At 46.3% G+C, this 10,092-nt stretch overlaps 1 long non-coding RNA gene across 1 annotated transcript; it reads right to left on the reverse strand.

The window, feature by feature from the left end:
- Positions 1 to 1,735: 1,735 nt before the first annotated feature.
- On the reverse strand, positions 1,736 to 2,567 carry LOC123155715 (uncharacterized). Its single transcript, XR_006477583.1, has 3 exons — positions 2,408 to 2,567; positions 2,120 to 2,299; positions 1,736 to 1,994 (listed from the first exon to the last, which is right to left on the reverse strand). It is a non-coding gene; the product is annotated as an uncharacterized lncRNA (long non-coding RNA).
- Positions 2,568 to 10,092: the final 7,525 nt, after the last annotated feature.

Raw genomic sequence — 10,092 nt, forward strand, 5'->3', positions numbered from 1 at the left:
AGCAGGAAATAATGGGATCTGAAGGATGGAGGTGACCTCCGCGGGGTTAGAGCTAGCCGGCGGTGGGATCTGAAGGAGGAAGAAGGGGATCAGGAGGAGCGCGAGGCGTACGATGCTCTTCGCCTCGCTTCGATCGAGTGGCCCGCACGCCGTTCCTAAACACTTCCTTTTTTTAATATATTATTATACACAAGAAAACAGTCTTTCATAGGCGTGGATGATGAGCTATCTCGAAAACAACGAGGAATTATTAATAAAATGTAACAGCGGTGAGGTAATAAGAATGACAATCCGGTTCATGGACCATCTAGAGATGACAACAAGCACTGGAACAAACAACGGAAGGCGCACCAACGACATCCGCCATCCTTCACTGAGTCAAGTAAAACCTTGTTGTAGCTCACAGTAGGAATATTGTCTTGCTAAGGCCTCAAAGGGCCAGCGCACCAGACGGCATCCATCACCGACGAAGATAAAATGTAGATCGAAAGAACCAAACCTGCAAACACATCAATGACCATAGACACTGACCAAATTTGGACATATCCACCAATAAGGCCAACTAGATCTAAACAAATTCACTACAAACCGACGTCAACATGACCTAAGAAGATCCACAGGATACACACCACCTGAACTACACCTGAGCAGAGAAAGGACGGGGAGAATACCATTCTAAAACTAGACTACAGTGAATGATGCCCCATTGCCATACTCGCCGCCGGCAAGCTTAGGACGGGATTGGAGGGGCAACGGTGTGGCAAGGGCAGTGGCTGGTAGCTAGGTCTCACGATGTGAGACTCGTCTTCGGTTCACATAAGTACCGATGGTACAATTTGATAAGAGTTGTTTCCATCGGATTACAATTTTATAACTTGAGCATGCCGCAGTAAGAAATCCGCAATGCTGGGAAACACCTTACTGATTTCGGTAGCTACGTCAATACCACCGAAAATCTGTTATAGTATTGGCTTAGTTGGGCCCTCCAAGCGATAGAAATGAACGGCCCAAATTGATTTCATGTACCGTAAAATGTCTCTTATAGAAACCGTTGGAGATTATAGCCACTCATGCCAAAATCCTGGAAAGTAACATGAAACCAGATCTTCTTCTTCTGTATGGTTTATCGAGTTTATTCACTAAAGGGAACAAACTCGGACGTTGCATTTTGGATGCCAATGCTTTGGAACTAGACTAGATCTGAGGCAGCATTAAATTCTTCTAAACGCTTCCTTTCAACTTTGCATATTTGAGGAAAATGAAAATGGCTGCCGTCTATGAAGAGACCGTGAAAGCATCGAAATCAGTTGGATTAAAGCAGTTAGCGCTCTCTGATTTATTTGGAGGAAAAATGATGCCGCCGCAAGTAAATCAGTAGAATTTCTCTGGGTTTTTTTCTTCTAGTGGCAGAAGGTTGGCCAACAAATCTGTAACAACTTTTTTTCCACATGCCAACTCCCTTTCCTTCGTTGAATTATGAAGGTACCCTCAGGGAAGCGATCGATGGGAGTTGGGTGTCCTAATTCCTCTTCCCCTTCCCTTGTTAATCCCCATGTCCGTGAACCAATCAAGAGATTTTAACTCTCGCCAACCTTAAACTCCCATTCTCTAGCTCCAACTCCCCCCAACCAAAGAAACTGCTAGAGATTACAACCATTCATGCCCATTCATGCCAAAATCCAGAAAAGTAACATGAAAACAAATCTTCTTGTTCTATAGGGTTTATATGTCAAATTTATTCAGTAAATAAAACAAACTTGGCAGTTGCATTTTAGATGCCAATGCCTTGGAACTAGACTAGATCTGCGGCAGCGTTAAGTTCTTCTGAAGGCTAGCTTCCTTTGAACTTCCGCATCTTTGAGGAATATAAACGTGACCGCCGTTGATAAAAACACCGTGAGAGCAACGAAGGCCAAGTCATAGGAATCTGGGCGAAATACGAAGATTGCTACCCCCAAGGAGATTAACATGATCCCGGTTGCCAGCAGCATCAACTGCACGAAACAATTAATCCACGAAAATGAATCAGAAACAGGTTGATAAGCGAAAACAAAATCTACAGTACTCCATGTGGGAATACTACTGGTTTATTAGGTGTCATGCGTCGATCGGCAAATACCTCTCGCGCTCCGGGTGTGCTAATAACAGTTGTCAATTCGCATGCTTCGGTCTCACATGTCTTCTTCTGGTCTCGCCGTTTGATAAGCCACAGGTGGATCATGACCATGGAGTAGAGGAAGGTGATGGCGGTGAAGATTACGTTGTACCAATGCCCTAGTTCCGAGCACAATAACAAGGCCTACATGACGAAGCAAACGAACATGACAAAAGTGACCAGCACGTGCTGCATGCACACAAAAACTAGTAAGCACCATTAGTGGATTCATATATCGACGTACAAACTCACATGCATGAACACACAGGCCGAGATCGAGTTAGCCTTGGTAGCTGATGATATAGAGCGCACGCGTCGCCGCCGATCCAGCCGCCGGCGCCAGTGACGGCTGCCCTTTGCCTTTCGTGGTCTCCGCAGAACTGCTGCTGGGCAGCTCGTCGTCGGAGATTATCTTCTTCAGGCCATGTTCGTTTAATCCCCTCACCACAGGGATTGAAGGGGATTAGGGAGGTTTGAGGGAGATTTTGACTTGCAAGGGATTTTATCCCTTTCAAACCCCTCCAATCCATGCCTAACCGAACAAGGCCTCATGGTATTGGTAACTAATAAAATTGCTGTGCTGCCTGGAATCAGGGAGGGACGGAGGGAGAGGGAGGGTAACAAGGTTGCGACGCACAACCCCTATATACCTCTACCTATATATTTTACATGCCCTATAATATCTCTAACTAAAACACGTGCGGCAGATCATAACATCCGGCCGGATGATAGTTAACGTGGCCTACACGCAAAAAAAAAAAGTGAACGTGCCCAGCAACGTGATTTACACCTTTTACTAAGATACCCTCTCAATCTCATTATCTCAACAAACTGTGAGAAGATTGAGATTGTCACACGACTAACGGAACTCACTCCTTGAGATTGTTCCAGACCAGAGCCATCATCACGTCCGGGCCCTCCCACTGGGCATGGTCGTGCTCCCGCACAGAGCACTCGAGCACCCTCCTCCTCCTCCTCCTCCTCCTCCTCCTCCTCCTCTTTGGCGGACATGGTGGGAGGTGGTGACGGCAAGGGAGAGCGCGTGCGTTCCCGTGCACGTCCGCGCAACCCTGGTAGACTCGGAGCACGACCGGCAAAATGCCGACACAGACCATGCTCGTCCCGAAACCAAGTGTCCTGTAGAGGGAGTCAATAGCGTAACTCAAGGTGTTGAGGACGTCCCTGGCACGGGGAGCCGATCCGGGCTCAGGTGCCAGTTGTTCGGGACGTGCACGTCGCTCCACGGCAGCACGCGTCCCCATCTCCCAGTGCCGCCGGCAGATCCCAACCTTGATGTACGGCCGCATGGGTGGTGGGGCCACCGGAGAGAAGATGGAGAACGCGGTCGACGCTCTGGAGGGGAGATGAAAATTTCGGTTCCGCCCCAGAACCAGACACTCCCCGCTCCTGCTCCCGCTCCCGCTAGACGCCCAAATATTTGATTTGGGGTTCAAAAAAGATGAAACGAAAAACAAGGAAAAGAAGATGTCTCTCGAGCGGAGCGGACGGCCAAACCGAACCTCTGATCCGGTCCAATCCAATCCAATCTTCCTCCACTCACCGCCACCACACCACCACCCCACCGGCAACCCCTCCTCCACAGCTGCACCATCCTCCACCCTCTTCCCCGCCGCCAGCGGCCCCTCCCCTCAGCATCTCTCCCTTTGTTCGCCCAGACCCAAATCGGGCAGGCAGGCGGCGGAGACGGCCACCGCCAGTGGCAGAGCTAGTACCCGGCGACCCGGGGCAGCTGCCCGGGCTCGTACGTGACCTGCCGCACAATTCGTAACCAGGATAGCGTGTGGTAATTAGCTTCTTTAACGTGTTTGCCCGGGCAATTTTTTTCTGGGCTTGCTTGGTGTTTCTAGGCCCAACTAATTAGCCTGCACACAGCACCTTGTTCCTAGGCCCATGGCTGCACAAACGCACGCAAAACAGCCGTACTGATCACAACGTGGCCTGCTTCGCCTAAGACTTGCCAAATCGCCAGCGAAACCGCCTCACGCCTCCTCGCCTACTGCTCGTCTCATCCCTTTCTGCCCTCCCCCCGGATCGACCGTGACGGCTCCAGGCGAGTCGTTCGATGGCATTCTCAAAGGCAGAACGCTGGGCATGGGCGCGGCCCCTCCTAGCGGGAAAGACGACAATCCACCGCGCCTCCTTCCAGCAGTTTGTGGCTTCTAATCAAGAGAGGAATTGATGTGAGTTTAGGGTTTCGCCTTGCACACGCACACACACGCTCTAATCTGTGGCATGAGAAATTGAGAATATACTATTAGTATTGCTCCTCATATTTGGGGATTTTAAGGGCATGGACAATCATTGATAAGATAGTCTTATCTTAAGTTTTCCATGTAAACTAGAGATAACAAAAATACATGTCTACAATGGGTCATTTCTTAGCCTTATCTTTAATAATTAGTTGTTCGTAAAAACATGGTGAGACATATTATGCTAAGAGATCATCTCTTGTCTTCTCTTAAATAAGAGAAGACAAGCTTTCTCTTATGATTTCTCTCTCCTTCACCTCATCATTTATCCTACGTGGCATTCTTAAGATAGAATCATTGTACATGCCCTAACATCAGAGTACAGCGCACGCACCGTCATAGCGTCAATTCAGCGCCAAACTTAGATGCCATAGCCCATTTTTCTAAAAAAAACATTACATTTTCTATCATCCAAATTGAAGGAAAACCCATCTCCAACATATGAAATGTCAGTTTTCTTTTGGACTCCTCTAATCTGACCGTTGCTAGTTAGTTCAACCATTTCAATCGTCCCACCTCAATCATAAGTTATTAAATTTCAGATATGAAGAGGTTTTTAGTTTCTAAAGCAAGTATTAGTTGTCATATTTAATTTCAGTTTTTATTAAAAATTATCTGTATAGATATACAATGCTGGTTGTTTGACTTAGTACTATTGCAAAATTATGGTTACCCATATTAGTGATAATATTCACATAGTATGTACTCCCTCCGTCCCAAAAAAAATGTCTCAACTTACTAAAGTTGATACACTTATTTTGGAACGGATGGAGTATCAAATATCCGGTAGTTTTTCTCTGTGTCTTTAGTTAGCTTGCAGTCCGCCCCGGCTCCTAATTTTTCCTGGCTCCGCCACTGGCCACCGCTGCACCTGTGGATCCGCGCTGTCATCTAGACAGTCGGCTCCTTCTCCGTCTACTTCCTCCGCGTCGGCCACTGCTTCCTCTGTGCGTCTTCTTCTTCTTGGGACGCCGGTCTTCCGCTGCTCCAATCCACCCTAGCGCCGACGCTCTTCAAGGTCTCTCTCTCATGATTTGCTAGGATTGGTTCCCTGTGATGCGGTGCTCAACCCTGACACTGGTTGGTCTCTTCACTCAAGCAGGTGCACGTAGGAACGAGCCACCGCGTGGTTTGCGCTGGAGAGTCAGGGGCATTCCTTCCTCTGTGTGTCTGCTTCTTCTATCTCTGCACGACGTCATGCAGCTCCAACCCCCACAGCCATGGAGGAGCGCATCTGTTCATTCTGATTTGGCCCGACCCCCTTTAGTATGCACTTCTTCGTTATTATGAGTATGTCACCAGCACCCTGTTTGGTTGCTTTCTTTCAGTCCCTTCAATCCAGATATGTGATTCAAAAGAAAAAAGAACTCACATTTACACGATAAATTGTCGATTGTATTCATTGGCCAGGTTATCTAATTGGCTATCTAATCGTACACGCAAGATATGTGATTGCTGACCATGATAGATTAGTCCTGCACTTTATACATGATTCAACTTAGCATGAAAATAACATTTGTTAGTGCCTGCAGTGCTTCCAACATTCCAGCATGATTTAGGGAACCAAAAAGTAATCTCGGGTACTGATACTTTTGCTTTGTTCTTGTGCAGTTCCCTTTCATTGGGTTATGGAAGCAAAAACATGGATATGTTTACAAGTGTAACGGTACAAGTGGAAGGTTTCTCACGCACGCAGGTGCACGACAGAGCCACGGTGTGAAGACGCGGAGGGTTTTCTGCCTTCAGGTTCAGGGATATGTTACCTGATGATGGGCTGAATTGCTTCTCTACCTTTTTGAGCTAGATCGATGGGCTTGTACTATTTCTGTAGCATAGAGTTGACTACGGTCCCTCAAATGATTTCAGTTGCTTGAGAGAGCTCTTGAAGGGTCTGGAGATGATTTGGATTCTGCAATAAAGACTTTGAAGGAGCTGGACCTGGTGGAGTCAACTCAGGCTATCTTATCAGCCACCGGTTGCATACCTTAAAACGGGCTACCAACAGCAACTCAGCCATCGGCTGGAGGTTCCTTTTCCACCAAAAAACTATTGTGTTTCTACGTCGGATTGTTTAAATAGTTCAATAGTCCAACCACCATAAAGTTCGGTCTTCTCTCATTACTAAGAGTCCATACAATCACTATGAATTTTCTAGTGGTTGTTACCCAAGAGTGTCTCTCGGTAAACGAGAAGTTGCCGAGAGTGGCTCTCGGTAAGTCCTAGTAGTAATCTGGAAAAATCTCAACTTATTTGGACAAAAGAATTACGAGATGAAGTTTTTTTATTCTTAAAACAATTTTTCCGCCATTAACTTTGAGCCCATCCTCAATTTTCGTCCTAGATTCGCCACTCAGGAGGAGCACTAGGTCACTCTAGCAATTGAGACAACCACCGCCACATAGGAGGAGGAGTTATGCCATGAAACCCACCAGGATGTGGGTGTGTAGTGGAAACGTAGCATCCCTCCTATATTTATGATGCAAACTTTTTTTCTCTCCTGAAGAAACTAATGAAGCGCCCGCGTCCCCACAATATATTTTCCTTATAGAAACCACTATAGATTACACTGGTTCACAAAAAAAAGACAAATGGATTCTTTAGAAAGATTCTCGGATAAAGTTCAGTATAGTATTTTGTTTGAATCTAAATAAAGGCGCATAAAAGACCCCCCCCCTCCCCCCTTTAGGATTATTGGCCTAAGCGCCATTCTTTAAATAAGAGATGTCTCATCCGATTGAGCTGTTGCAATCAATCTTTCTCTTCCTTTTTTAGTAGAAGATCCAACATGACTGGATTAAACCTTAAGCAATCAGGGTTCCATACTGAACTCGAATGTTCGTGCTTCGGAAGAGAAAGTAATGCAAACTACTAACTGTTATGCCGGCTTGGCCTGATCAAGACTTTTGTCCCTCATAATATCATGAAACGAGATCATGGTTTTCACTTTCAGTGAGATTTCGGTGAAATTCACTTAATTTCAGTAATTTCAGCAGACACTGAAATATTATGTTTCGGCCAAAATATTTCAGCAATTTCATTATAGCACAACAATTCCAATATTTTTTAAGATATTTTTCAAAAAATTCAAATTTTTAATTGAATTCAAGTGAATATTTCGGTCATTTGGCTGAAATGAAAACTGAAATCACTGAAATTCACTGAATTTCAGTGATTTCGGTTGGTGCTGAAATTTTTCTGAAACTGAAATTGAAAACCATGGACGAGATTGAATCTGTGGGTCTTGCATGTCCACAAATTTCCCTTATAGAAACTGCTGGAGATTACAGCCATCAATGCCCATGCATGCCAAAATCCCCAAAAGTAACATGAAAACAGATCTTCTTCTTCGGTAGGGTTTATATATCGAGTTTATTCACTAAATAAAACAAACTTGGCCGCTGCATTTTATATGCCAATGCTTTGGAACTAGATCTGAGGCAGCGCTAAGTTCTTCTAAACGCTTCCTTTCAACTTCCGCACATTTGAGGAAAATAAACATGCCCCCCATCGATAAAAAGACCGTGAAAGCGACCAAGGCCAGGTCATAGGAATCTGGGCGAAATACGAAGATTGCCACCCCCAAGGAGATTAACATGATCCCGGTTGCCAACATCATCAACTGCACGAAACAATTTATGCACGAAAATGAATCATAAACGGGTTGATTAGCGAAAACAAAATCTACAGTAGTACTACTGGTTTATTAGGTGCCTTGCGTCAATCGGCAAATACCTCTGGTGCTCCCGGTGTTCTAATAGAAGTTGTCAATTCGCATGCTTCGGGCTCACATGTCTTCTGGTCCCGCCGTTTGATAAGCCACAGGTGGATCATGACCATGGAGTAGAGGAATTGTACCAATGCCCTAGATCTGACCACAATAACAAGGCGTACAGGACGAAGAAAACGAACATGAAGAGAGTGACCATCACGTGCTGCATGCATGCACACAAAGAATTAGTAAGCACCATTGATGGAATCATGGACGTACAAACTCACATGAACACACCAAGATCGAATTAGCCTTGGTAGCTGATGATATAGAGCGCATGTACGTACCTGAAAGACTTTGTCGTCGTCGTCGTCAAGGTGCGCCGCTGATCCAGCCGCCGGTGACGGCGGCCCTTTGCCTTTGGTGGTCTCCGCTGAAGTGCTGCTCGGCAGCTTGTCGGAGATTATCTTCGTCATCGTGCTGGTAAGGAACAAGCTCGCTGTGCTGCGTGGAATCAGGGAGGGAGGGAGGTAGGGTAACAAGGTTTCGACGCACAGCCCCTACCTCTACCTACATAATTTGAATGCCGTATAACAACCTCTATTCTGTAACTAACACACGTGCGGCAGATCATAACAACCGGCTGGATGAAAGTGAACGTGCCAGCAACGTAATGTAGTACACCTTGTAACATACCGTCTCCATCTCATTATCTCAACAAACTTACACAAGATCGATTATCAAAAAAAAAAAACTTCCATAAGATTGAGATTGTTATATATCAGGGAGGGATGGTGTTTGAAGCATGATCTTGTGCCACCCTTCTCTCATATATATTTTGTCCGTGCGGGTATGGCATGAAAAGAAAATGACGTCGATAACGCCCACACGTGTGGCCGCTAAGGGATCTGGCCACACGTTTTGTATGGTGTCAAAGAGGATCAGTCCACACGCCTATGTGTGGGCAAAACAACTAGCGCCCACACGCCTTTTTTTTCCTCGCGGTCCCTCTCACACGCATACGTGTGGGCAAAATAGATAACGCCCACATGACCTCTCTCAGCTACATACCTCACGGTCCCGAACGCCCCGCGTGACAGTCACCACGCGTCCCTGCAGTTGCCATGCTCCGGACCTTCTTCAATGTCCATTTAACTTCAGTTGCCATGTCGCTCAACTACAGTTGTCATGTCGGACAACTACAGTTGCCATGGTTGCTCAACTGCAGTTGCCATCTCAGGTCAAAGTTCCAGAAGCCATTTTGGACAACTGCAGTTGTTGCCATGTATGGTCTGGTTTACTATAGTTGCCATGATTTGAAAACTTTTGGGGTTGCCACCTACTAACACTAGGCAGTTGCCATGTATGGTCTAGTTTACTACAGTTGTCATTATTTGAAAACCTTAGGAGTTGCCACCTACTAACACTAGGCATTTGCCCTGTAGTGCTACAAAGAGACATGACAAAATAACATGTTTCGGGTTAAGAGAGAGTTGCCATCTGCTTATAAGCACACTAGGGCAGTTGCCGTGTATCCTGCAAACACATGGCAACTGACATGTTCGGGTAAAAAAAGAGTTGTCATTTGCTTACAAGCACACTAGGGTAGTTGCCATGTATACTGTAAAACACATGACAACTGACAGCTTTGCGTGTGGGAGAGGAGACGGGCGTGTGGGCGAGATGGCAAATGCCCACACACCAGCCCTTGTGCGTGAGTGAAAACAAACGCGTGGGCGAACTGCTAAACGCCCACACACCGGCCCTCCCGTGTGGTGAAACGAACGTGTGGGCGACCGGATGAATGCCCACACACCAGCCCAGTCCTATACGGCATCACAAACATGTCAAGATTCGTGCAACCACAAAACGAACGTGGATCCACGCGTGTGGGTGAGATGCAAACGCCCACACGTGTGTGCGTTAATATTTCCGAAAGAAAAAATGGTTGCGCCCCC

This window comes from Triticum aestivum, chromosome 7B (assembly GCF_018294505.1).
Source record: "Triticum aestivum cultivar Chinese Spring chromosome 7B, IWGSC CS RefSeq v2.1, whole genome shotgun sequence".
Lineage (NCBI taxonomy): Eukaryota > Viridiplantae > Streptophyta > Magnoliopsida > Poales > Poaceae > Triticum > Triticum aestivum.